Below are 6,000 nucleotides of genomic sequence, written 5' to 3' on the forward strand. Positions count from 1 at the left end.
CCTTCTCTGCCTTGGTTGTGGGATTCTAATAAGTGGCTCGAAGCTACTGCAGAGACTGACACTTTATTGGTATCTCTAAACCACACATCAGTGCACCTTTGGGTGACAAAACCCATTCCATGTTTGCCCTTCCTCTACAGTGGCTCGTTTCCTGGTCCAAGCAGGCAAACTTCTCAAGAAGATGTAGTGCAAGTTATTCTAAGTAAAATATCTGGGTGCTAATCCCAAACACACTTAAAAGTTCTTTGCTGCATTTGGGGCAGATGTGAAAGCTAAATGCCAACGTCCCAGTGAGGCTGCCACCCCAGGACTTCAGTCATTCTGTAATGCAGTCAGCTTGCCATGTGGCTCACAGGTCACGGAGAGAGGCACTAGCAATCTCCTGACCAACAAAGAGCTTCCAGGAGATTGTGGTGCTGCCAAAAGAGGAAATTTCAAAAAATGATTGTCATCTCTGTAGGATGTACCTCATTTGCCCTTTGTTCATTGCCACACAAGAGAATCCCAAGTAAGGTATTTTAGAGGAGGTAGTGAAGAAGAGTATCATGTCTCTGCTCATATTTTAAAGTTAGTTATTCAAATACATTTCTTAAGGGAAAGGAAAGAATGAATAGTCTACAGGTTTGGAAACATAAAGTGTAACAAGGAGAATATTGAGCTAAATTTGGAAAGGCAAGTTGGGACAGGCTTTCAATGCCAGAGTCTTGGACTTAATTTTATAGGCAACAGAGAGTTGTTGGATGGTAGATTTTTGAAGAGAGGCATGTTAGGAAGCTCCAACCAAAAGGATGTGTAGGATGGATTCCTGGTGGGAGAGCCTAATGTGAGTGGTTCCTAAGAGTCAGGAAAGGAGGGAGCAGAGCCCTGAGGCTGGTGTAGCAATGGAAGGACAAGACAGGAAGCACGTTAAAGACATTTTGAAAGTAGAAGTACTGGAGCTTGTCAACTAATATGATATGGAGGAGATTGTTGTTATGGGGGGAGGAGTGGGGTAAGGGGGGTGGGGGGTATATGGGGACCTCATATTTTTTGAATGTAATATTAAAAAAATAAAGACAAAAAAAACAAAAAAAACAAAAACAAAATATGATATGGAGGAAGGAGTGGGATGGGTTGGTATGAGAGCAAAAGACTCAAAGTCTGGTGGCAAGAATAGAAAAGTTAGGAGGAGGCAATGCTGAGCTGGGGAGGGAGTTTTATTGCAGGTGTCTGCAGGCAATGGGAAATACATGCCTGAGAATTAGAAGTGTTGTCAAGGGTGATTTAGAAGGTTCATGTGATTACAAATGGAAGATTTCTTAAGTCAGAAAAGAGATTAGATCATTGAGTGGAAGGTGCCTCGAGAGACCCAAAGACTTCAGAGGAAGGAAGGAAGAAAATGGGCCAGTGAAGGCATGGCCAAGGAGGAGGAGACAGCAAAGGCTGTGCTGCAGAAGCCAAGAAGGAGTGAGGGTCAAGACACAGGGGCAATCACTGGTGTGGCCTGTGTGGAGAGGCTGACCAGGAAGAGGCCACTGGGTTGATGTTTGAAGGCCAGTCTATGTTTTCCCCTAAAAAGAGCAGCTTCAAAAAAGGAGGTAGGGTTGAAACCAGAGTGCATAGGAGTGAGAAGAACAGATGATGACCGGCTCATCAACAAATCTGGCTATAAAGGAAGGAGAAGGATTTCAATGGGTGACTGGGATAACCCCTGCTCTTTGATACAGAAAATGGACATTTCCTCAATATTGGGCATTGAGATAAGTCCCCCAGGGCTGAGATAGCTCTTTCACCCATAAGCTGCCCCCACCCCTCCTGTAGAGAAAGCCAGGGCTGCTTCTGGCACAGAAGTGGGGTGGTTGTTCAAGGAGGGCAGGTGGTTTGAAGAAGAGTGTTTTGTTCTTTTTGGTTTGGAGTATTTAGGGAAGAATTTATAAGTATGAGATAAAGAGCCAGAAATGAGGGAAAGATTTAAGACTAGAACAAGGGGATAGCTGATAGCATGGCGAGGGAGGGGATGGTATTGAGCACAGGGGCAAGGGCAGGCAGGACTTCCTTTGAATAAGGAGGAAAGGGTGAATGAAGCAAGTTGGTCCTGAGTGTGAGTGTGAGTGTGTGTGTGGTGGGAGCCCTTGGGAGATTGGCTCGAAGAGCTGTCAGCCATGCCAGCAGAGGCAGACAGCGGTGGTGTGTGCCAGAGCATGATCGAATGTAGAGTGGGAAAATGTTAATAGGACAGCAGGGTAGCTGTAAGGATCCAGGTGAGACCTTACACCATTAATTTCCATGCTAAGGGTGGTGCCTGAGATGGAAACCCAGTGGGCTGAGGAATTGCAGAGGCAGGGCTGAGTGCACAGGGCAAGGTCTGTGGGAGTGAGGGAAAGAGAGAAGGTGAGGATCGGGGGGCAGGACCCTGGAGACAGAGCAAGACCAATACCATAGCTGAACCGGTTGTAACATGATCATAACGGATTTTTTTAGACACTATTTTAACTGTTTAACTTGGAGCATGTTGATCAGATAAACTCTACACAAGAGAACAATCACATTTTCAAAAACACCCCTTCTTTCTCCGGTGGTCAACAAGTTGCCCTTTGTTCTCTTTTTATGTGAATCATCTTAGTATCAACAGAGTTCCAATGGTCTGCAAGTTCCCCAAATCCCTTCTTGTATCTATGTGACCTGCCCTATACAGTGATTGTCCCTAGATGGTAGTTCCCAGAAGGTCTCACTGGCCCCTTTGTCCATAAGACTCTTGTGCAATCAGTGCCTATAAGGCCATATCATATCGCTAATCCATGCTCCCCTGGAAACTCAAAAGCACTTCCCTATAAACTGTAGGACCTGTGCACACCTTGGGGGTGCGAAGGTGAGAATATAGGCATGGACAAAAGCATTGGAAAAGGGGGTAAAGGAGGTAGGAAGCCAGCAAGAAAATGACCCCATTGATAACTGATACTTGCAAATGGTCTTCAAGATCTACTGAGCCTCTCAGATAGCCTTAGATTTGAAGAAAATCAGGGGTAATATCCCTTAGTCCAGTTGTTTTTATTTTAAGACGGTCTGGTAAGCAGAGGTCACTTAATGGTGTGATGTTTTTGCTTATTTTTTTCCATTCACTTACTCTGTAAAAACCATTTTGCCAGGAACTGTGCTGGGAAATGGTACTATAAGTATAACATATTATGTGCCTTCAGTGTGTCAAATAGCTCTGGTATTTGGATATAAGTGCAAATTTCCAGGAAGGCAGGATAAATCAGAGGAATAAGAGAGTATGAATGTTATTGTGAATGGACTATCAAAATGCCCAATTCAATATAATGAGTAGCCCTCATTTTGGCTTATTTTTCCATTGGGACTTGCTTTTACAGTGTAATGGGAAGAGGGGGTGGGGTTTAGGAAGGTCAGGGCCAGAATTAAAGCTGATCCTTGATCTCAAGGACACATTCTCTGCTATCTCCAACCCATTATCAAGCTGGCTTTCTTCCAGCTCCCAGAAACCTTTAAAGTCTAGGACCCGGGACTAAGTGTTCTTTCCATTTCCGCCCCTCACATCTCTCCTGAATCCTTTGGACACTTGATTCCAAACAGATTATATTGCTAAGCCTATTCCACTTCCTAAGAGTAGCAAAGCACTTCAGACAAGGCTGTGGGGACAGAGCTCATTGAAGTAGCTTCCATACTGGCCCATGGGTCACTTTCAACCCTGCATATAACTATATTCCCAAAGCTGACACTTTGTCACTTTGAGCACCATCAAAGTCAGACTCATCTTTGCCACAAGTCAAACAATAGAGAATTTTAAATTCTTTCAGGAATATCCAAAAGTTGTTATGTTTCAGAAAGCCTCATCAATTTCCACACATTTGGTATCGTTTATAAATCTCTAGACTCTCTAGTTACGCTGGAAGGAAAGAACTCCTTTCCAGCTATATTTATGTATATGAAAATATTGTCTCTATTAGTTAAAATCCACTACTAAAATTTTGAAAGAGGGCAATACCTTGATTTCCTGGGGGAATAGAAACATCATAGTAAAATGTTATAGTGCTCTATATTTTTATCTCTTACACAATTTGGAATGTACAGCATCTATCTATATAACACCATACTTTTGAGTGGGAATGAGGCTTAGACAATTAAAATAATACTTAAAGTTGAATAAAAATTTTCTGTGCCTGAGTCATTCTTCCAAGTAATTTATAAACATTGTCATTAAATCCCCCACTGCTTCTATGAATTATCCCCCTTTTACAGGAAGATGAAAAAACTTGCCCAAGGTCACATAACCAGAAAGTGATTAGACTTGGGGCTTGAATGATCCAGGCCCTTCTGACCCCAAAGCCCATATTCCCAAGTATAAATTTCATCTTCCATATAGATGAGAAACTAGGTCCAGCATCCCCAAAGATTCAAGAAATCATTTAAGTGATTTTTTTACTTAACACCCATTTTTTAAAAAGGAAGTTTGAGTAGCTCACATAAACATATCTATATGATTATTTGCAGAAAATAAAAGAGCTTGGTTATAATCCGTACACTCAACTGTTATTCTGTGGTAAGGAAGTTATGTTTTTTCTTTATAGTTAATGAAAAATATATTCAAGCTATTTGCTGGTCAAGAGTATTTGCAAATTTTCATTTATTAGTACAAATAGGAAAACTAAGAAACAAACAACTTTAATGTTTTCCCCCAAACCTACAAAATAATGGTTCAAATCATTGAAATTATATAAATATTTACAATTAATTCAGTGCAAATTAAATTCAAATTCCTTTAAGATGCACAGATGTGGAGTATAGGTGAAAAGCAATTCCATCAAGCTGACACATATGTTTCTTTTTAGAAAGGCACATATTTTCAGATTGGAAGGCTTCAAGAATAAAGACCAGGTACTTTTTGTTAAATCAAGTCATTCAGGCTAAGATACTCTTTTATTGCACATTTCAGAATTCCATATAAGAACAATTAAAAAATCATGTCTGTAATTCAATATCTCTCATGATAAATATTGATACCTATGCCAAAAAATATTTTTAAAACACTTATTGAATTATCCTACAGATGTCGGATTCTTTCCAGAATCCTACAAACCAACCAGAGCCATGTTTTTAAATAACAATAAATTGGCTAGTGCTTTGCTCACAGAGAATAACTCTTACAGGAAATATTTGATCCAACCTCCCCTACACCTACCACTATTATTCTTTCAGTTATCATCGCAGCAATATCTCATCAGTGGTTGGACTGCATTAAATGGAGAAAAAGTTCTATTTGTCTCAGTCTACTTTTAAGCTTTCCAGTAGTGTGTTAATAACCATATTTTCCCTTTCAATTTTAAAACAAGGCATGAGAAAAATTGTCCCAGGACATGAGCTGCAGTACCTGCGTCATGTAGAATAACTGCATGAAACACCGTCAGCCAAAGGAGGAGGGCTTGGCAGCCCATGTTGGGAGGGCTTCCAGCTACTGGAAATCCCAGAGTTTGGGCTTTAAATAGTTTTCAAGTGCCCCTTGCAGGGGCGGGCCGGTGCAACATGATGCTCTTCTCAGACTCTGATTGGCAGACATTCAGAGCATGGGACAACAAATTACATTTTGTGTATGTTAGCCATTGGGAAAGGGTAATTCTGCCTATTCGATGCATTCCCTGGGGCAGTTGGGTGGTGAAATCAGAGAGAAGAAACAGCAAAGCTTGGGCTGTGCCCCTTGTGGAGTGTGAGGTTACCAGGAGCCCTAGAACTCATCGAAAGCATCATCTCCTTTAGCATGGGGTCCTTCTCAGGGGAAGAAGCTGCTGGAATTTCACTCAGTTTTCAATGCCCACAGTCTGTCTCTTCTCTTCTTGAAGTTTTTCTGTTCTTCCCAAACTACATGTTTGCCCTGTCCTCTGATTCCACAGCTTCCACTTGGCAGCTCCCTTCTAGTACTCAATACATTCTGCTCTGATTGAGATTTAGTCCTATTTCTCCCACTAGCTTGTGAACTCCTTGAGAGTAGGACTTCTCTTTATATCATGA

The 6,000-nt window shown here is 41.5% G+C and overlaps 1 protein-coding gene across 1 annotated transcript in view; it reads right to left on the bottom strand.

The window, feature by feature from the left end:
- LOC139439079 (soluble scavenger receptor cysteine-rich domain-containing protein SSC5D-like) overlaps positions 1-5,413 on the bottom strand; it is a 127,321-nt gene extending 121,908 nt beyond the window's left edge. Inside the window, exon 1 of the mRNA XM_071215543.1 lies at positions 5,366-5,413. The gene's annotated coding sequence lies outside the window, so the exon portion shown is untranslated. The remainder of the gene's footprint in view (positions 1-5,365) is intronic.
- Between the last annotated feature and the right edge of the window lie 587 nt (positions 5,414-6,000).

The sequence above is a fragment of the Dasypus novemcinctus genome, chromosome 6 (genome assembly GCF_030445035.2).
Source record: "Dasypus novemcinctus isolate mDasNov1 chromosome 6, mDasNov1.1.hap2, whole genome shotgun sequence".
Taxonomy (NCBI): Eukaryota; Metazoa; Chordata; class Mammalia; order Cingulata; family Dasypodidae; genus Dasypus; species Dasypus novemcinctus.